We start from the raw sequence: 23,702 nt of genomic DNA on the forward strand, positions 1-23,702 counted from the left end.
TCACATCCCTGTGCTTTAGACTTGATGGTGTCTATGAGCAAGAATGTTGTCTCTACCTGAGCCTCAAGGTAAAAGACAAGACATGGAGCACTCTGATGTATCCAATCAAGTCACAATACCTCATTTTAAATATATTATTTTCATACTACATGCACAAGTGGGAAAGAAATTATGAGGTCACAGATCCCTTCCTTAGGAAAACCAACTTTTTTTTTTCATTTAGGAAGAAATCGAATAAAACTGTCATTTGTCCTAGTTATTATACCTTGTGAGCCTCAGCTTTTTGTTAAGAAAACAAAGTGCTGTGACCTATTTTAAACAACAGAAGGGAGACATGACTTCTGACTCATAACTTCTTGAGGGTTTCTGAAAGGAGAGCTGGAGATGCTGAGAGATGTGAAGATGCTTTGGCAGGGCACAGCTTCCCTTTTGGCCTTATGGGAGATTATAAAGTTTCACAGACTATCACCACTTTCCTTTAGAATTTTTCTCAATACTTCCCTCTAGAAGTTTGCAGGGAAGATCTCTTCTTGGTTATTAATATGTTTCAGAAATGACAGGCTAAAGTTCTACCTTCCCAGATGGAAGCAAACTGATTTTTGGCTTCTCTGTTTGAGTGGCAGCCAGTGTAACCCTGGGTTTCTGGTTGAAATTCCAATGCAGAGATTCCCAAGCCATTGGCTGAAAGACACAACTTTCAGATCGACTCTGTTTGTGCCAATCAGGAAGATGGATGAAATAATTTTAAAATATGGATATCTGTACATCCAAGTATTTTCAGACAAGTTCAGAAAGATTATTTCATAAGGATTGCAATTAGAAAAACAATGATTATTAAAATTGTACTATATTTAATAAACCTCCTCCTCTGTTTCTCACAATGTGTGTGTGTGTGTGCTTATCAGATTGATGGGAACATTACTGAATAATCAGATCAAGTGAATTTGAGTGGTGAGAAAAAACATCTGCTCGCTTATGAAATTTACAATTGGTCATGACATGGAGTAACAAAGATTTGATTTATTATTTATCTTATTATACATTTTAAATATATAATTTTATGCAAATTATGTATTTTACATAAATTCTGTTATGCAAAATATAAATTCTGTTCAATTCTATAGAGGACAGTGTTTGATTTAAGACAAATATGAGAAAAATGTTCTTTCATGACTGGATACTATGATTCTGGTAAAATAAATGTCTCTGGGAGAAGCCTCAGACTTGTGTTTTTATGGGAAAAGCGAAACTCTTCTTGCTTGAGGGCAACCTTCTGCAGAGAGGAAAAATAATAGCAAGAAGGAAGGGTGAGGACTACTTCTTGATAGTGGAAATCAATCTGTGATTCATCACAAAATACAAGTCATCTTGAGTTACAAATTTATGGGTAGTTTAAATAGCAAGAAGCAGAAAGTGTATATGTGGGGAGAACTGGAAAGCAGATCAGAGATGACCCAAGTTTCAGGAATTGGACTAAAAAGATGGCTGGAATAAAACTTTTTCAGTGGAAAGGAAGAAGAAGGGAAGTGATTCTTATTGTCTACTTTACAACATGCTTAGCTAACATTATCTCACTTTAATCCACACCATAGCCTTTCACAGGAATATCATCCACATATCACACATGGATAAATGGAGTTACGTTACATAAATTGTCCATGACCACCCAGCGAGTAAGCAACAGAGCCAGAACTCAAACCTAGGTTGCCATCCAATGTCAGGCATCTTTCAAGTTTGGAAAAGGGGTCTATACTTCTAAATATATACAGCAATATTCTGAAGAGAAGGTTAAATAATATGTTGAATCGAGAAAGTTTTATCGTGTCTGAACAACCTCTTTCAATCTATTTAGATTACATGTGAAGATAAAAATGTTCTGTTTTTTCTCTATATGATAAAGAATAAAAGTAAATATGTTTATCAAAGTGTACAATATTGTAAATCAGAGTTCTTGGAGAAATTAATTACTGCATTCTAGAATTCTTAGAAATTTAGATTACACCCTTTGTTTTTATAAATATATATTTAAATAACATCAGTCTTTGCATATCTATGCACACGGGATGTAGAGGATATTTTCGCCAAATGTAGGTGGGATGGAGAAGGCAGTTTGTTGACTTTTCCTCCAATCTTTCTTTATTCTATTTTAAAACCTTTAGGGAACTGTTCCTTCAGAAACAACTTCAGATACTGTCTCAAAGAAGCTTTTCTGGAAAACCCTGATGTTAAAAATCAAATAAGAGCCACAAACAACAAAAAGTCCAGGATGCCCAAGAAAATGGTGCATCTTCAAGCATTCCTGAAAGCAGACTATCACCATCGTTGTCATCATTACTATTATTTGTTCAGGCTATTTTAAGGAGGTAACATTATATCTCCCAGGATCTACTTCAAAGGCCCAATCCACGCAAGGAAGCCCTGTGCCAAATTTTCAATGAAAATGCATTGCCTAGAGTAAAGATGGAGCATTAAGAGAAGACGGAGGCAGAAGTCAGGGTCTATGAGTAAATCATTGGCCATGAGAACTGGAGGCACTAAAAGAAGCTGGAACAAAACAGGTTGAGGTCAAGATCAGAGGTAGGGAATGCACAGGTGAAATATACTCCTATACAAGCTACAGCGTTAGATGGTTCAAAGGAAGGTCTTTTCATGCAGGATCGTACCTAATTGTAGACTTAAAATTGAGGCTTATGGAATCACAGTAGAGGTTGACCCTAAATGATTATGTTATTATTCCTATCCCCTCATACGAATTTTTTAAATGACTTTCTGCTAAAGACGCATTTCTATTTCAAAATTTAGTATCATTATCTAACTCTGACTGCTTTCCTATTTCTTGTCCTTCTAAATCATTTTTGAGAGCTGATTAGGTTGAGTGCCATTTTCAACTGCTAGTTTGGAAGATAAGGTACGTGCCTGCATATTGTGCACTTACTGCTGTGCACATCTGTGCTCAGTATCAATCTGCAGGGATTTTGAACATTAACATCCCTTTAAAGGCAAACAGGATTACAAGGAAAGCTATGTACTGTTACTTGGCCTTTGGTTTTACAGATAGAGTCTGGACTACAATTGAAAATATATAGTAAGAAAATTAGAAAATATTCTCTCTTTTTAAAAGATACTCCACTCCTCCACACACACACCTAGAAACACAGAATTGGAAAAAAATCATATCTTAAAAAGCAAATATGTGCTTTAAAAATATATTCATAGCTTTCAAAGATGCACTATGTCAATATAAAATTGCATCCATTTATAGTGTCAAGAAAACGGGCCAACAGAATTTTCTACCAATTTTGAGATGGTTGGCATATGGATCAAACAGAAAAAAAAAAAAAAAAAAAAAAAACCAAAGTCTTGATTAGAATTACTGTATCCGGAGGTTTTAAGTTAGGGGGGAAAAAAGTCAACTTTGTTTTTTTCCCCTCTCTCTCTAACGGTTTATCACAAGCACAGTTTGCCTCACCACTTTCAATTTTATATTCTAGGTTTTAGACCTCTGAAATCTGAGAAGATCTGTGCCTAGGGGAAAGGGACTGCCTTGAAGAAACATCGTTTGCACTGAGTCTTATCAGAGTGTAAATAACACAACTGTTTCCAAGAAGAAAAGATCAGATAACGTGTAGCCAATTGTAGCCTGGAGGGTTGAAAGAATTGACAGGTTTTATTATTTGTTCAAATGAATCTTTAACACTTTTTTTTTTTTTTTTTTTTTTTTTTTTTGAGACGGGTCTCGCTCTGTCGCCCAGGCTGGAGTGCAGTGGCGCGATCCCAGCTCACGGCAAGCTCTGCCTCCCAGGTTCGTGCCATTCTCCTGCCTCAGCCTCCTGAGTAGCTGGGACTACAGGCACCGGCCACCATGCCTGGCTAATTTTTTTTTTCTTTTGTATTTTTAGTAGAGATGGGGTTTCTGTGTTAACCAGGATGGTCTCGATCTCCTGATCTCATGATCCACCTGCCTCAGCCTCCCAAAGTGCTGAGATTACAGGCGTGAGCCACCGCGCCCGGCCAATACTTTTAAGATAGTAAGAAAAGGAGCAAGATCAGTAGTTAAGAACACCAGAGAATGTTGCTAGAGTGAGCTCCACAAGTGTATGTTGCATTCTCTGGTGCTACAGTTAGGACAAGAGTAGACAGAGGAAATGATTAAAGAACAGAAACTTACACACCGGAGAACGCTTGTTTGTGCCATGCTTTACATTCTTCATTTAACTTATCACACACATACCTACTATAGTATAGACAGAAACTAAGACAATATGCTATAAGGTTGAGTAAAAAGGAAAGTGATTAAAAAAAATAAGAAAGCCAAAAAGGAAGCAGTTTGTGGTCCCCTGAGATATTTGTGACCATAAAGCAGGGCCTGGTGAATATTTTCTGCAAATATCCAGATTGAAAATATCTTAGATTGAGCAACTATTCAATTCTGCTTTGGTGGCAGGAAAGTTGCCATAGATAATATATCAACAAAAGTGTTTTGTTCCAATAACATTTTATTTAGGAAAATTGAAATTTGAATTTTATATTATTTTCATATATTACAAAATGTTTTTCAACCATTAAAACATATGAAATTCATTCTGTCCTCCTGGATTACACAAAGGCGGGCATTGGGCTGGATTTGTCCAATGGGCTACCATTTACTGATCCCTGCATTAGGGCCTTGTGCTTATATCTTGACTTCAGGCATCTGCATGGATAAAGAGGAGGAAGCCTGTAACACCCTCAAGTTCTCTCTGACCACTGTGATTTTTAAAACACACTTTCTTTGAATGGCTATATTTTTTTTCCTTTAAGAGATGACCTCCACACTTAGAAACATAGACACTAGAAGGTCTGGCAAATGAATGAGAATTGTGGATTATTTTTCCACTGAATGGTTTAAAAATAAATAAAACGATTTTGATTGACATCTGGTAGATTAAAAAAGCAAGATTTATTTCCTACAAAATAAAGAGACTGACATATGTCAGACACACTTGGCATTTCTGATGAGGAAAGAAAGAAAGACATCAATAAGACCAATTAATTTACTTTCTTTAGCTTTGTGGCACGTCACCTAACTCATCAATCTGTGTGCAGGCAAATCTGTATTACATTGTTCTGTGCTAGGATGGTATTAAACATTGTCACATTTTAATTTACGCTTTATTATACTGACAGGTAAACAAAGCAATATGAAGGCTAAATAAAAGTCATTTCCCCAAGATAAGTTTACAATGGTGGTTCATTTATAGTTTAGTGGTCTTGAAAGTGAAGAGTTTATTTTGTATTGTTCAGCTAGCTTGCTTTGCTATGGATACACTTGCTCAATATTAGTTATAAATGTAATGGACGAATCTATATAAGAATGAGTATAGGTCCTATCATGTTTATTTAGCCAGACTGAATAATGAGAAACATCCTTGTCATCTATCACACCCTTCAAATAAAAAGATAAGCAATGAATAGTTCCACCTTGAGGGCGCATTGCTTTCTTTTTTTTTTTTTTTTTTTTGAGATAGAGTCCAGTCTGTCACCCAGGCTGGAGTGCAATGGTGTGATCTTCACTCGCTGCAACCTCCAACTCTTGGGTTCAAGCGATCCTCCTTCCCCAGCCTTCTGAGTAGCTGGGATTACAAGCACACGCCATCATACCCAGCTAAGTTTTGTATTTTTAGCAAAGATCGGTTTCACTGTGTTGGTCAGGCTGTTCTCGAACTCCTGACCTCGTGTTCCACCTGCCTCAGCCTCCCAAATAAAGCTCAGGGGTACATTGCTTTGAACAACATTAATTATAAGGTTTTTGTCTCATAAGAGAACAGGTTAGGACTCGTCTCCACAGGTCCAGTGGTGATATCCTTAATATTATAAACAATACACTCAGATCATTAAGACATACTGGATATCCCAGAAACAACATTTTGGTTGCAACGATTTCCACTGATGTGTACCAAAGTCATATGAAGACACTTTTACGCAAGTTGCATAATGAAACCAAAGCAATGAATAAACTTTGAACATTTGTGACTAAATGATACCTACATTGTATTTAATTCTATTATACATAGTATACTGCATTTTGACTCTCACTCCAAATACGTTAGAAACTTTTCATATTAAAATATACAGCTCTATTTCATTCATTCAATAGATGATCCTTAGTTAAGTCAATGAGTCTCATTCATTGATGAATTGTTTGCCTCTCGTTTTGTGTTAACTTTTTTGTCATTTTATTTTCTTCTCATGAGTTTTGTTACCTGATATGACAAGCTTTCCCACTGAAATATTTTAATTTTATCTATCTATACATTCTTTTAGATCTTTTGTGGTTGCAGGCATTTTTAGTTTTCAATCTGTGATTTTTCTGTAATTAATTTTTGTAAGAACTTAAGTAAATATTATCTTTTTAAAATAGGTAATTATCGTAAAGTCCCAACACAACTTATTGAATAGCCTTTCTATCCTCACTAGTTTAATATTACTGCAATTTTTACAAATTTTATAGCCATGTGCCTTTGTATCTGTTTCTACCTATAGGTTCTACTGAACTGTCCAGATATGAAATAATGACAATAAACAGGCCATTACAATATTAATAAAGTATCTTAATTGTTTTGTTACAATTTTTTTCTGTTACACCAAAATAAGGGTAAGGAGCTTCAGATGAACAGATGAGCCTGGATTATGCAGGTGAGCCCAATAAAGCATGTGAGTTATTGACGCTGGTGAACTTTTTTCTGGCTGGAAGAAAGAGATGCAAAGATGGAAAAGGTCAGAGAGATGCTATGTGAGAAGACTCAATATTCTGCCTCTGGCTTTCCAGATGGAGAAGCCGAGGATTGAGGATCTGCCCAGGAGCCAAGGAATACTGCTACCTCTAGAAGTTGAGAATGGCCTTGAGTTTCCAGCCAGTAAGAAAAGGGGGATTTGGGTCCTCTAGCTGCAAGGAATCTAATTCCACTTGAATTAACAAGGAATATCCAGGCAGGAATGTCACCCTGACAACACCTTGATTTAGGCCAGTCAGACCTGGACAGACTTCTGACCAACAGAATTCTAAAATAATTTGTGTTTCTTAAACCACCAAATTTGTTGTAATTTGTTATGGTAGCAATAGGAATCAAATATACCTGTCTACTTTTACAACAAGATATTGTTGTCTGCAGTCTGTTTGAGGTCAGCGACTAAACACAGCTGGTTACTATGGCAGGTCCATTCTGAAAAGTTGCAGGACACCCTCAGGAGTACTTTGTTTTGAAGACTTCTCATCACCTCGGCTGCTGTTTCTGGGATCTAGGCTGCAGTCTGAGGCTCATTTTTCCAATCCCAAATATTTCCTACTGATGATATTCTTGAGAGTAAGGATTTATCAAGAGAGAAAAAGGACTTCCAAATTTTCAAACTCCTTTTTAAATATCAGAGATTATTTTGGCATACTTTGATTACAGGTCCTTACTTATAACTCTCTCTTTCCTAGGGAGAAAATAGAAAGCTTTAAGAGACAGATTGCACTTTACCTGACATTCGTTTTTGCAGGCCTTATTGAACATGAAAGAATGTGTTAAAGCCATTTTTTATTATTTAATTTGTTGTTTTGACTTCGGGTGTGTGTGTTTGTGTCAATTATTGTTTAATCTACTAGAACATTTATTATCCTTTTTATTTTGGAAAACAAGGGTGAGAAAGGTTACATGATCTGGAGGTAAAAATACACCATTATGTAAAGTTGAAGTGTCATCCCCTGAATCCACATTGCACATCTATAAAGTAGAAGAACTTGTCTTTCTCCAGTGTTTAGGATTTCTTAGATTAGTGTTTTTCAAACAAGCCTGATAGTAAGAAGCATTTGAGACTTTTGTTTAAAATACACCCCCCCTCTACCTCTGAAAGTTTAATTTGGTAAGCTTGTTTGGACATAGGGAATCTGTATTTCTAAGAAATATTTAGATGATTTTTATCAGACTTGGAGACCCTCTTATGGAAAATAAAAAAGGAGACATGCTCAAGATGAAGTTTACCTTTTCTTTCTATTCATCTATTTTAAAAAATATTTATGAAAAATGCTTGTATGCTGCCTAGCTTGATTTAAGAGACAAACTGTCAGAGATAAATAATCAGACAGAATGTCAAGCCAGCCAGCATCTCCTGGTCTAGACCAAAGTCTTTCTTATTTCTTTCAAACAGTGAAGGCACCAGGATAGAGTGTAGGATAATTCTCCTTTCTACTCTGGTTATATAGAATCTAGTTTATTCCTACTAGCCTGCCAGAGAAATATGCATAAATTCATTCTATTTTCTCACATTTTCCAGCATGCTGCTGCACATCATGTATCATTCATTCTTTCATTTCTTTAAAATATTATTATTGGATACTTATTCTGTGACAGATACAGGAGTTATAAAGGTGAGATGAATACTTTTTCTGCTTTCTTGTATGAAAGAGACACAAAGGCAATGAATGAAATCATGATTAATGCTTTCAAAAAGTAAGTATATTTCCTACTCTGTGAACTATAGAGGTACAAGCAACTAACTCTTTCTGGTAAGGTCAGGGATAACTTCAGGAGTACAGGAAACTGAGCTGTATTTCCTGTTTTCTAGGCAGTGAAGAGAAACGTAGAAGGCTAGGGGAAATGCTCTGCAAAGAATACTGTACATTTCAGTCCTCTGGCCATCAATAGCTTCCTTACACCTTCTGGATTTAGTGTTATTTGCCTCGATGACCACTTAGGGAACTTGTAAGATCGAACTAAGTAATATTTGTAATTTGAAGAGAAAGTAAATGTTGTAAGTGGACAGATTTCCTGAATTCCTTGCTCTGGGCTGAAAGTTGGGCTTGGAGTTAAACTTCATGATTGAAATAGAAAATGCTTTATAAATACCTTATCTGGAATCTTCCAGATGAATCATTATATAAAATGAAGATTTATTGAAGACTTCCAGAAAAATATGAAAGTGTTCATGCATTTAAAAAACATTTATTGCATTTATAAATGTATTGCCTGTGGCATAAATGAGTGAACTAAATGGAAGAGAAACATATTATGAAGCAGCTTGTTAAAAATCTGATATTCAGGGCAGGTGCAGTGACTCACGCCCCTAATCCCAGCACTCTGGGAGGCCGAGGAGGGTGGATCATGAGGTCAGGAGATTGAGACCATCCTGGCTAACACAGTGAAACCCCGTGTCTACTAAAAATACAAAAAATTAGCTTGGCTTGGTGGCGGGCGCCTGTAGTCCCAGCTACTTGGGAGGCTGAGGCAGGAGAATGGCGGGAACCCAGGAGGCGGAGCTTGCAGTGAGCTGAGATGGCGCCACCGCACTTCAGCCTGGGTGACAGAACTAGATTCTGTCTCAAAAAAAAAAAAAAAAAAAAAAAAAAAAAAAAAGAATGATATTCAGTCACAGCAGCCACGACCCTTGTTCTCAACAAAATCATTTCATAGAGCCTTGAAAAAAAGATTTCAAACTGATTCCCTGACACAGGCCAAGAAAAGAGAACCTCTTTCTGTTTTATGATAAATGTGATGTATTTGGTCATGCCATAAATTTTCAACAATGTAGGATTCTCCAAAAAGTAATCAAAGAAGTAAAGAGCTTATTTGATTTTCTTCATGTTTTAAAAGTCTCCCAGAAAAACAAAGGAAAACTAATAAAGACAGGATGATTAGCTAGTTAAATCCAAATGCTCAAAGGATAAGGTTAGTTCATTTTTGGGAAATTGCATTTTCTTGCGATTCTCCTCCACTGATATTTAATTTGTACTTTTTTTCTTTGTCAAGAGGTAACAAAAATCCTATTTCAGAAAGGCCTTTTTTAATAGGGCAGGATTTCTTATTTCTTTTTTTGTAGGTTGTTATTTTGGTTATTTTTCTGACATCCAATGTTTGCTGTTTTCTTTAAAGACAGAGCCAGCATATATTTCAAGTTAAACACATATTTTAAAAAGAAAGAAGTTGCACATAATATTACTAAATGATGAAAATAATAATGTGCCTCAACAATGCAAATGAGTTGCAATTTAATCAGATGAAGCGTGGAAAAATACAGCGTTTTGGAGAATCTTCTGTATGGGAGAAGAGAGAAAACTGGACTAGAATCACAGGATCTGTATCTTCACCTGTTAATGTTGGGGAAGCCATTTCCCCTCTCACCCCTCTGTTGCTCTCACCTTATCCAGCTGCTACTTTGTTTTTCAAACCGTATTTATGGAAACCTGGGGCTTCTGTTAAGGATGATGGGATTTCCTCAAGTTCTCCCACAAGCAGAGAAGAGAGGAGGCAGAAATTCACAAGGCTGTCTCATTCCCACTTCAACATAGGCATCTTTGTTTTGAATCATTTTATATCTATTTAACTTCTGCATTTAATTGTATTTGAAATAATAGTTCTGTGCTTTAAGAGGTATGAAAATCAAAGAAATAGGCATTGAAGGAGTTTGGGTATATTATTCCAAAATTACTAGCAAATTAATACTTGTATTGATTTCCCATTAGATTCTCTCTTAACTGTTAATCATGTGAAAATACCTCAGGATTTAGAAAGTCCAAGTTCAAATTCTGGTTAATAATAAAAATATTGAATTAAATCAATGGAAATGAGGAAACAAGAACCTCCAAAAATCCCTTCCTCCTTAAAAAAGCAATGAGAACACTGGCAAACATTGTAAAAAAAAAAAAAAAAAAAAAAAAAAAAAAAAAAAATCCACTCTTTTCAGAACTCTGTAAATTAAACAAATGCTTGGAAAAAAATCTAAGGAACACGTATTCAAGAAAAATAGCAGAATCTCAGAAAGAACAGGAAGTTTTATGACATTTTACATGCCCTTTTCTCATAACCTTCTCCCCAGCTACACGGTAGCCTTGAAAATGAACATTGCCACAATCACACTGAAAGTCAACAACCTAGCATGTGCTAGAGGAGGCAGATGAGTTTGGAGTCTTCCCAGAAGCAAAATACTTGAATACTTGTCATCATTTGATAATTTGTAACTGTAAATGGCTACATTAAAAAAGAAAAATGACCTCCAATAAATAACAAATCTCTGACTTAAGAAACTAGAAAAATAAGAGCAAAGTAAACCCAAAGCAAGGAAAGGAAGAAAAATAAAGATTAGGGTGAAATAAATGAGATGAAGGCCAAAAATCCCACAGAAAAATCAACAAACCCAAAAGTTGGTTCTTTGAAAAGATCAACAAAATTGACAAACCTTTAGCTAGATAGCTGAAGAGAAAAAAACAAAAACAAAAAGAAGACTTGTTTTACTAAAATCCAGAATTAAAGAGACGGCATTGCTACTGACATTGCAGACATAAGAAGGGAAATATTATGAAATATGTCAAGAAATTAGACAATCTAGATGAAATAGATAAATTTCAAGAAGGACACAAACTACTGAAACTGACTCAAGAAAAATCAAAATAGACTTTAACAAGTGAAGGGATTGGTCCAGGAACTTTCCACACACACACACACATACACACACACACACATACACACACACACAAATACAGGCTTAGATGATGTAGTTAATTCTACCAAACATTTAAAGAAGAGTTGGCACCGATCCTTCACAAACCCTTCTAAAGAGCCGAGGAGAAGGAAGCATTTTCCAGCTGATGTTATGAGGCCGCTGTTATCCTGACACTGAAACTAAACGACATGAAGGAAAATTAGGGACCACTACCTCTTATGAATATCAACACAAAAATCTTAAACAAAATACTAGCAAAGTGAGTCTGGCAACATACAAACTATAAAAATCGTTTAAGGTAATAACCATGTAATAAAATAAAGGCAAAGTGCATGTGACTATTTCAAGCGATGCAGAAAAAGCATTTGATGAAATACAGTATCTTTTCATGTAAAACAACAACACTCAGTGCTATGAACTGATTGTAGCCTTCCAATATTCATATATTGAAGTCCTAACCTCCAATCTGATTATACTTTGAGATACGGTTTTTAGGAGGTAGTTAAGGTTAAATAAGATCATACTGACGGGTTCTTAACTTGATATGATAAGTGGCATTATTAAAAGATAGGTCTCTCTCTTTCTCTCTTCCGACCCACCTGTCCCCACACCACATGCATGCACTGAGCAAGGGTTATGTGACACACAGCCAAACGATAGCCATCGGCAAGCCAGAAAGACAGCTCTCGCCAAAACCTGACCGTGCTAGCACCCTGAATTCAGATTTCCAGCCTTCAGTACTGTGAGAAAATAAATTCGTGTTATTCAAGCCACGTAGCCTATGGTATTTTATTACGGCAGCCCTAGGTGACGAATACACCTGATAATAAAGAATAGAAGGAAACTTCCTCAACCTGATAAAGGGATCTACAAAAAACCCACAGCTAACATCACAGTTAATGACGAAACACTGAATGTTTTCTCTGTAAGTTCAGTAACAATATAAGTATTTCTGTTCTTGACACCTCTATTCAACATTCTACTGGATGTTTCAGCCTCAGAAAAAAGGAAGGCATAAATAAATAAATAAATAAATAAATAAATAAATAAATAAATGGTGTCCATATTGGAAAGTAAAATTGTCTCTATTTTAAAATGACATGACCTTGTATATAGAATATTCTAAGGCAAACCACACACACATTGTTAGAGCAAGTATATTAGTTTAGCAAAGATGCAGGACACAGGATCAATATATAACCCAGAAATGAATTTAGGTAAATAATTCCATTTACAATATCATTAAAACAATGAAATACTTAGGAATAAATTTAACAAAAATGTGCAAAACATTGTCAAAAAATTATAGAAGATCTGAATAAATAAAATGACATTTTATATACATGACTCAGAAGATTTCACATTGTTAAAATGGTCATAGTCACCAATTGATCTACTGATTCAATGCAATTCTTATCAAAATTCCGACTGCATTTTTCTTCAGAAATTGACAAGCTGATTCTAAAATTTACATGAAAACACAACGGACCCAAAACAACCTAAAGATCTTGAAAAACACCCCAAAACATGGAACACTTGACAGTTTCTAATTTCAAAACTTACTTCAAAACTGTAGTAATTAGGTCAGTATGGTACTGGGATGTGAACAGTGACATGGAAATATGAAATAGAATTGACAGTCTAGAAATAAATTTTTATATTTTGATCAATTGTTTATTAACAAGGGTTTCAAGACACTCTGATAAGAAACAAATAGGTTTTGGTTAACAAAAAACGGTGTTGGGTAAAGTGGATATCTTCTTGAAAAAACAAAAAGTTACACCCATACTTCATTTCATATACTAAAATTAATTCCAAATTAATCAAATATCTAAAAGTGAGAATGGAATAATAAAATTCTTAGATGAAAACACAAATATAAACCTCCGTGACATTAACTAGGCAATATCTTTTTAGAAATGACACCAAAACCACAATCAACAAAAGAAAAATAGGTAAATCAGAATCCATTGAAAATAAAAATTTTGTGCTCTACAGGCACTACCAACAAAATAAAACTGTAGTTCAGAATGAGAGAAAATATTTGTTACAAATAAATAATATAAAGACTAATAGCCTAATTAACATTTGGACAACGTATTTGAATAGACATTTCTTCAAAGAAGGCACACAAAGGTCAATAAACAAGAAAATATGCTCAATATCATGTGTTATTACAGAAATACAAATTAAAATTACAATGAGATACTACATAGTACTCTCTGGGGGGGCTTGTAATAAATAAGATGGACAATAAAAAGTGTTGGTAAGAAGTTGGTAATCTTACACATTGCTGGTAGAAATGGAAAAATGGTGCAGTCACTTTAGGAAAAAGTTCAATAGATTCTCCAAAATCTCATATTGGAATTACCATTTGAATCAGCAATTTCATTTCTAGCAACTTCACGACACACTCAAGAAAACTGAAAATCAATACACCCACAAAAATTTATACATTAATATTTTAACATTATTCATATTAGCCCAAAGTGGAAATATTCCAAGTATTCATCAATTGATAAATGTATAGACAAATTGTAGTATTTCTAAACAGTACAATATATACAGCCTTAAAAAGGGATGAAATACTGATACATGCAATAAGATGGATGAGCCTTAAAAATATTATGTTATGTGAAGGAAGTCAGACATAAAAGGCCACATATCGTATGATTCCATTTACACGAAATATCTAGAATAAGAAAACCCAGAGAGACAGAAAGTTGATTGATGTTGCCAGGGGCTCACATGGACAGAGACTGGTGAATGAATACTAATGGGTATGTGCTTTATGGTGGAGATATGAAGTATTCTCAAATGAGATATTGGTCAAGGTTATATAACTTTGTGGATATACTAATAACCACTAAACTCACATTTAAAAAGGTGAGTTTTATAGTACATAAATTATATGTCAAAATGTCATATAAAGTATTAATAGTATTAATAATAGCTAACAGTGTTCTAATTGCTTTATATCTTTTAATTCTTTGAATCATAAAAGCCCTTTAAAGTAGATACTATTGTTAGCCTGTTTTACAAATAAGAAAATAGAGAATTCGCTAGTTTCATTAACTTCCCTAAGGTCACTTAAATACTTACACCAAGTGGGGAATTAGGAATTAAATTTAGGCAATCTGGTTTAAAAGCCTGAGATTTTAACAACTATGCTGCACTGTAAATGATTCTCTTCATTTCTACACCCATAATGTGAAATTAATATAATAGAATAGACGATTTTTACGGTCTTTTCTAGTACTATGATACTAATAGGTGATGACACAGTTAACCAAATGTAAAAGTAGATTTGTGGCGGGAATAAAAAGAGAACTACTTTGAAATAAAGTGAAAAAATGATATATTGTGATATATTGCTTTTGCCAAGAGAATGATGTGCTATCATATGAAAGCCCGGGCGCTTGAATCATGGTGGCCAGGATTCAAACAAGTTTCATTCACCTCCTAGCATGGTGAGTGGAGCAAATGGCTTCAAGACTTTGTTTCCTCGTTCATAGAACACAAAGAGTTATGCTTCATAATAATACTTCATAGTATGTAAGACTAAATAAAGTAATGTAAGATTATATAAAGTAATGTAAAGAAAGACCTCAGCATTTAGTAAGTGCGCTGTAGTTGTTAATAATCCATTCTGCCACATTTGTCAGTAAAATGTTAAGCTCCACACCTTCCTCATTTTCTACCTCTGGTTGTTCATTCCTTTTCTTTTCTTTTCTTTCCATTTCTTCTTCCTCTTTTTTTGACACGTTTAGTTCAAATGGTCCAGAACTCTGCCCTGAGATCTCTTTGTTCGCCTAAGTTTTCTCCTTTTACTTTGACTGGACCGAAATGTATTCCTCTATATGAGACAATTCCTCTTACCTCGTGCTTACAGATTCAACAGCATCCTGCACTAATAAGCCTAACTTCACAGCTTTCACCTTCTCAGTTAATGAATTGAACTGCTTTGGCCAAAACTCTGGAGTCATTCTAATCTCCAGTCTCTCTCAAGCCCTACATTAGCTCCATTAGTGAGTCACATTGGCTTTTGTTTCTGAATAAATCTAGAACACGACCACCTCTTACCACTGGTACTGCCACCACTCATGACCCAGCCATCATCCTGTCCCATTTGTCTTGTCATAGACATCTTCTAACCCATCTTCCTGCTTTTTCCTTGCCCTTATTCATTCAATGTTTTACCACAATAGGCAAAGTTTTCCTACTGAAGCATATGTTATGTAAGTTATTTTTTTGATTAAAAAAACTATAATGCCCCTCAACCTTACCAAAAATAACATCTGAAGGTTTTACAATGCCTACAAAGCCATACAAAATCTGGCCCCATTACCTATATCATCTCACCTCCTAATACTCTCCCTTTGTTCACTTTTCCCCAGTCCTCCACTCCTTACTGGATTGCTTCTCTTCCTTGTCTCAAATCCCTACAACTTTACTGGTGTTTTCCGGGATCACCTTCTGAATAAACACATTGCACTGGAATCCTCATCCCAGTTTTTTTAAGGAAGAACCAAAGTCATGATTTTTGGTAATAGAAGTAATTTTAGGAAGTAAATCCTTAAGAATCCTTTCTGTTTTAGGATTACCTGCTTAAGAATCCCTTCTGTTTCAGGATTACCTGCTATCCAAATAGCAACAATGCCTTTGATGTTGATGACAGAAAAAAAAAAATGCTGGTTAATTCCTGACATGTTATATCATCAAAATTTCTAAGAGTTTTACCTGTGGTGAATTGGGATGGCATAGGAATAGGGGTGGTTGCACTAGTCCATAAACTAGCTTTAGCATTTGAGAGGTAGAAAGTCAATGGCAAGTACAAGACGGTGGTCTACTGCTGTCAACTGCCATTATAACTCTGGGAGAAGAGAATCACAGACTCAGGTTAGCCACCATCGAATCAACTCTAGGGTAACAGTTGGACAGTTTAAAGGCACTCATGTCCTGCAACTGGATGGTAGACTGTGCTGAGGAGCAAGTCCAGGTTGTGACTGTGAAAGTGGAAAAACTGCAAGGGTAGCTGAATGCACAGTCCTAAGAAGTGTCCTAATTTGAAGTCAGAACCCAGATTGGGAAGGAATAGAATCCCGAGGTCAGGGACATCCAATAGATGTGCTGGATCGTCAGAACATGCGGATTCTCCTGAATCTTCTGAGAAGGTGAGAGTGGCCTCCTCCTCTTTGCAACGTATTAACAGGCTTCCTTTGCCAAGAGGTTGTTCAAGTTTTTACCTGCGGTGGGTGCTGCACAACATTATATTTGTCTTATGAAGACTTTTCTCTTTTTTATTTTTTTATGAGCAATAATCAAGATCAAGTTTCAGTGTGTCAGTTTGCACGGCCTGTCTCTGCTGCAGGAGGACAGAGATTATTTACTAAATTACTAAAAGAACTTGCCAATATGGATGGACAGAGATAGGAAAGCAGCTTAGAAATATTTCTGGAGTTTGCCCAACCCCAGTGGGTGAAGAGAGTATAGGGATTGATAATGGAAACTTAATTGATATTCGGGCACTCCTCTCTTACTTGGGGTTTAATATCCTGGCAAGAACAGCTAGAGCAAGCTTTGATACACGGCTGGAAGGGATCATTAAAGCTTAAAGAAAGCGGTGGCATATGGAAAATAAAGTGAAGATTACAGAGCTGCCTTGGTAGAATATTGATGAGCAGATACAAAGGCCCAAATAATAGGCCACATTAAAATCTACTTACTACGTAACAACAGATCATTCACCAAATGACCATGTTCTCTGAGAAGGCCCAAAGAGTCTCCCTTTACTCACAACAAAAAATGTGCTAGTTAGGAGGGTACGAGCGTTGTTGATTAGCTAAGTGTGGGCCTCTGCAGGTCTAGGTGGACAGCGATGGATACTGCTGTGTAAATGGACTCCTTTGTGTCAGTGGAAATGACATACTTTTAGAATAGCAGAGGCTGATTGGTGACACTAACCTGTTAGAGATCAAGCAAAATTAAACAACATAATGTGCCAACAAGATGGAGTAGTAGTCAGGGACACTGACTCACAGGACCATGTCAATACTAGGGGTTCAATGAGCAGCAAGTGGCGAAGTTGCTCAACATGTACGACCAATAGATCAAGAGTAGAAGTGTCGACTACTGACACCACCTGTTACAAAGGAAATATATGACCATTACCATGTTTCTATATATGATCCGATTTTCAGACTCAGATTTCATTAATTGAAGGTCATAGCAAGTACATCAAGTAGAAATTTATCCACACTTTATTTAAGGAACCTACAGGTATGTACCACAGTAATTGTATACTGGGGAAAGGTAAATACCCATACCTACAAAGAAGAAGGTAGAGCAGGGACATGGGTGGATGGAGGATTGGTGTCAAACTCAAGGGCTAAAGTGTGCACAGGTTGTTGTCCCCAATTACATCCATATCTCAGCTTCCAGTTTAATGCCTGCAAAACACAGAAGGATCATGGTGGATGACTGTAAATTTTACTAGCATCTATCAAAGTGAGGCACAAAACAGAAAGTTACGACAACTTTTCTAGTGAGGTTGAATCATCTTCTGTCTTTGGCTACCCTGAGGAAAGAAACAAGACCAGTGTTCCATGACGGGCCCATGAATAAAATAGCTATTGTGGCCAGAGTAGAAAATGTACATGAGTCCAACCTCATGACTCCTTCTCACCAAAGAAAAGGGGATCAAATACACAGAAACAAGGGTCTGGGTCTCTCTACTGCATGAGCAACTTTAACCATCAGAAGTAGGATCAAAGGTGGTGGGAATATTGAATGAGTGGTACAGGATGGAAAGGGTGAAAATCAGTTACAGCTTTGGAAGCAGTTGAACCATTAGGGACTAGACCGGGTCGCATTGAAACTGCTGTTATATTTTTTGGTTGTTGTTATGTATTTGTGACTGACTATGGCTTGACACTTGATAGAATATTCGAAAATGGAGGTGGTAAAATATAGCAGAGGCTTGGTGTCTTGCTCTTATTTTCTGAGCACAAATTTCTGTATTCTGATGCTGCTTAAGCAGAAATACCTGAGACTTTTTCATAGGGCACTTTTTTCCCAGCTTTGGGAGCACGCTTAGTCTTTGCATAGGGTAAATAGAAGTATAGCCAGCATGATGACACCAGTCACAGCCCTCAACCAGTGAGGGTCAGAGGGTTGGAGTGTAAATACCACAGTTTCCTCAAGTCATCACAAGTGGGATTGAGCATCAACGTCCCCAGTAACAACAGGCTTAATAACACACCACACTGTTCTTGGCTTCCTCCCATTCCATGTCTGAGGATGTCACTTCCATATGGGCATTTCCTGAAATTATTTTGCAAACAACGTGCTGCAACTTACATTCTTTTTTAAGGTCTGTTTCTGGAAGATGTTACACTAAGGTAAAGATCTGGTCTGGACTTGCATTTTAAGGGAACCCTTGCACTCAACGATACAAAATTCCAGAAGTTTATAGTTGGATGAGATTCTAGAATTCTTTAAAGCTAGCAATTCTGAAAGGTGTATCTAATATAATCAGTCTCTCTTCATACTCAATATGTAAATAAGCTATAGTCCACAGTAGTTAGATGAGCCTGAACTAGAAATATAATCTCCTAACTTCTAGTTAGTTGCATTAACCTGCTCAACTAACTCACTTTTTTTTTTTTTTTTTTTTTTTTGAGACTGAGTCTGGCTCTGTCGCCCAGGCTGGAGTGCAGTGGCCGGATCTCAGCTCACTGCAAGCTCCGCCTCCCGGGTTCCCGCCATTCTCCTGCCTCAGCCTCCGGAGTAGCTGGGACCACAGGCGCCGCCACCTCGCCCGGCTAGTTTTTTTTGTATTTTTTAGTAGAGACGGGGTTTCACCGTGTTAGCCAGGATGGTCTCGATCTCCTGACCTTGTGATCCGCCCGTCTCAGCCTCCCAAAGTGCTGGGATTACAGGCTTGAGCCACCGCGCCCGGCTGTAACTCACATTTTTAATTCACTGAGGTCTCTGAGAGCAACAATTGATTTTGTCACAGTTATTCCCAACAAAACAAAAAATGAATAACTAAAGTTTCCATAATTTTGAAGAATTGTGTGTTTTAAGGCTTTATTCAAAGATGGTCAGAAATGAAATTTTGTTCATTGGTGTGTATATATTCATTATAAGAGTTGATGATATAGTCACCAGTAAGGATAATCTCACAAACAAAAACCTTATCACTCTATTAAATTATGTTTTCTAGTCTCACAGGTTTTACAGTCTTCCTTCAAATAACTACCTATTCCATTCACTCACTTTTCTATCCATCTATGTTTTCAAAAAATAATACATGGTCTTTTGAGAGGACAGGAAGTACACACATATAGAGCATAAAGTATATTCTTTTTATACTCCTCCCGGTCTTCCTCTCTGTTTACTTAAAATAGCCACTGCTTTCAGTTCCTCGAATATCTTTCTAGATATTTTTCAGTAGGTATACATATCCATATACCTTGACTCACCTGCACAAGAACACCTTCAGAGAAGTACATATGCATGCACATATTTGAGAATATAAGATTATACTATGAATTCCACTAAGTGTTGATTCCATTCTGTGGCTGCTCTGAAGAATGCTTCAGTGCACATGGGAGAACATATATCTCTTTGACATGTTGATTTCATTTTCTTTCAATATGTGCCAGGAAGTGAAATGGTTGGCTCGTATGGTAATTCTATTTTTAATTTTTTGAGGAACTTTCATATGATTTGCCTTAATGACAATACCAATTTACATTCCCACCAACTGTGCACAAGGATCCTCTTTCCTGTGCATTTTCGTGGCTGAGACTGCTAGCTTCTGCCCTTTTGCTTTCTTACCAATTGTGATCAAATATCTCAGGTGTGACCATTTCTCCAGCAATCCTTTCTGCGTGGTTGTTCTCTGTTTCTTTGCTCCAACAATTACTCATATGTTGCTGCATTTTCTTAAATGGACCCTTGAGCTCTCCCAAGGCTACTATTCGTGGATAACTGTCTATTTGTTGTTTTCTGGGAGGTGTAGATGGTGAGGGAGAAATGAGGGTACTCCACCATTTTGCTATTTATTATCATACCTGTCTTTTTCATGTTTAGCTTTAAAATACACTGGAATTCATTTTGTTATAATACGAAATAGAGTGTAACTCTTCACCCTTCACTCCTCACCCTCATTATAAGAGTGCCATGCAAACTGGAGAAAGCCCTTATTTTCCTGATCAATTTGAAATGATAAATCATAAATATTTACACACACACACACGTACACACACACACAAATTTGTTTCCTCCTTCCTCTATAATAATGAATCATTTTCTGAGTGCTTGGATGGTAAAGCCCATTCCTGAATGACAACATTTTATTTACTATAAAATTATAGAGTGCTTTGATATCTGATAAGGTAAATTCCACATACTGCTACTTTAAAAAAATTGGCTTTCTGGGGGTGTTTACTTATTAACTAAATGTAAGAATTGCTTTTCAAGTTTTTTTTGATAAATCCCTTTGATGACAAACATAAATTTTGAAAGGTAAATAGCATTTTCATCTATTTTTGTATTTTCAGCTTCCATAAACTGTTACTCAGTCAGTTCATGCATACTTACCATGCCAGGTGCAGTTTTAGGCACCGACTGTAGAGCTATTAACAAATCATTGACAGCTTATTACCTCTCTAGGTAATATTTTAACACTTGAAGGTCAGCACGTAAAATCATCTCACTATCCCAAATTAGTTCTATTTCTTACATCTCTGATTCTAGTAAATAGCACTTGTACATTCTCAATTATTTAGGTTAAAATTCATGAAGCCAACTTTTAAAATTTCATTTCCCTTTCCCATCATGGTGTATAATATTTTGTCAAAACTTGTCTTGTCGGCATCTACACATCTTTCCTCTTTGGTTCTTCCTTCCCTTCATTTTCACACCGTTATGCCAGTTCCCAGTCAGGCTGACTTCATTCCTCCTTGCGTCCTGATTCCATGTGTTCACTGCTGTCAAAGCAGAATTCCTAAACCACAGCTGTGATCAGATCCTTCAAGCCTTTCCTTCAAACTTCCAAGAATACAAGCTGCACCTGGCTTTCAGAAAAGGCACACACACACACACACCCCAAATCAGTAGCATATTGTGAATTGCTTCTGAAAATTAGTATAATCTTTGTAACAAAATACTTGAAGCATGATAAAAGGGAGCAGGTCACCAGCAGATAATGAACAAAGGTACAGTAAGTGGTGCAGAGGGATGACGACTAGAATAGAAGCTCTATGAAAACAAGATTTTTTTTGTCTATTTTATTAATTCCATATCCACAGTGCTTAGAATAGTACTATGTGCATAATATGCCATCAGTAATTTTTTTTAAATGAATATCAAAGGCAGAGACACTGACATTGACATGGATTGTTTGGAAGGTTCCAACAAAGAGTATGGACTCAGGCCTTCCTCTTTGAGCAGTGGTGGCTGTTGGTTAAGCAGTTCCTCAGTGCTCACCAGGTGCTAGGCTTGCTCACGCTTTACATTTATTATATTATATAATCCCTAAACAGCCATATGATATAATTGCATTATTTGTCTCCCATTTTAAAGATAAGAAAACTGAGGCTTAAAGGGGCTGATTAATATGCCCAGATGCCAAAGCTGAGTATGTGATGGAACCAGGATTTAAACATTAGAGACTTGCATAGAGTTCATTAGGAGCCAGACATTTCTAAGATTTGAGATGTATTTATGTCACCAGAAAAACAGGAAAATTTACCACAAGTAGAAAACATAAGCACATAAATAACTATGTATTATGTGTTTTAAAATGCTAAAGAATTAAAATATAAAACATCAATTATTGATTATCGTATGATAAATTCTGTTAGATTTTTGTGTTGATACATTCAAATACCACAAACATTTTTCCTAGGGAATAAACTATAGAAATTATATAATTTATATAATTACAGATTTTTTATAATTTATAAAACGATTTATCAAAAAAAACTATAGAATGATCACACAAATACAGATATAATCTACTTCTATAAGTAAACCACCATAGGGAAGGAAAAAGACGTATGTTTATATTACAGACAACAGCAATCACGTGAAAAAGTACCACAACACTTTCTGATAAAAGCTGAAAGTTTCATAAGGATATGTTCTTTATGGAATAAAGATTATCTATATTGAACCAAAAGTTCACCTCATAATTGAAAACAAAACACCCAGAGGATTTTCATCAAATTTAGGAACACGGCAAGAAGTATGATTATTTCAATATTGTTTCTATTAACCTGGGGAAGCTCTAGTCAAGATATAGAGGCAAATATGTATAATATAATAAAAGACAAACATTACTTTTGTTGTTATTTAATATACTTTATTATGCTGGTGTTTGGAGGGAGAAAGAGATACTTAGAGATACAATCCATATATGAAACTGATTTTAGGTCTGATTCTCCAATTTATTTTTAATACATGCATACAAATGGTCTTACGGAAGAAAAATAAAACCTTTCTGATGCAGTGAGAACAGTACAGGTTATGATTGTTCTGTTGGATAGAACCCTTCCCTAAGATCTAGGAGGCCTCACCCCCAAGGCATGGACTTATAACCTATATATCTTGGAGGGTGTGAAGTGTTTTCTTTAATATAAATCTTTTCTAGGTTCCATCTGTTGAAATAATCAAAGTGAGATCCAGGTTTTGACATAGCAAAATTATTTAAGGCACATTAATTGAAACATGTTATACTTTTTTCCATTCTAGGCATAAGTAAAAACTGTGCTTGATTTTACTTTCTTCATTTCCACGAATATAAAATAGAAGAAAAGGAGGAGGTGTGTGATAATCCTGGGGTTTAACTCCCAAGGACTTGGTACACATCCCGGGTGTAAGGAGGAACAGGAAGTCCTTCAGTCATATAAAGAATGAGTCATATGCTATGTCTACATAAAGGAAGCCTTAATGGAATTAATATGATGTGCTTCCTCTCAAACTGCCTGCCAGAGATAAAAAGTTATTATTGGATACTCTACAACTCTACAGTGTTTTAATCTGAATGCCCACTATTTATTAAACAAATAAGTGAGCAAACAAACAAAGGAAACAGCCATACTAAACAACAGAACCAAAAGAAAACAGATTCATAGATGACCCAGAAATTGGAGTTATCAGACATGATATTAAAATAATCATAATTAATATGATAAGAAAATAGATGGAAAGATGGAAAGAAAGATTGTAATTTA

Source organism: Macaca thibetana, chromosome 12 (assembly GCF_024542745.1).
Source record: "Macaca thibetana thibetana isolate TM-01 chromosome 12, ASM2454274v1, whole genome shotgun sequence".
NCBI lineage: Eukaryota > Metazoa > Chordata > Mammalia > Primates > Cercopithecidae > Macaca > Macaca thibetana.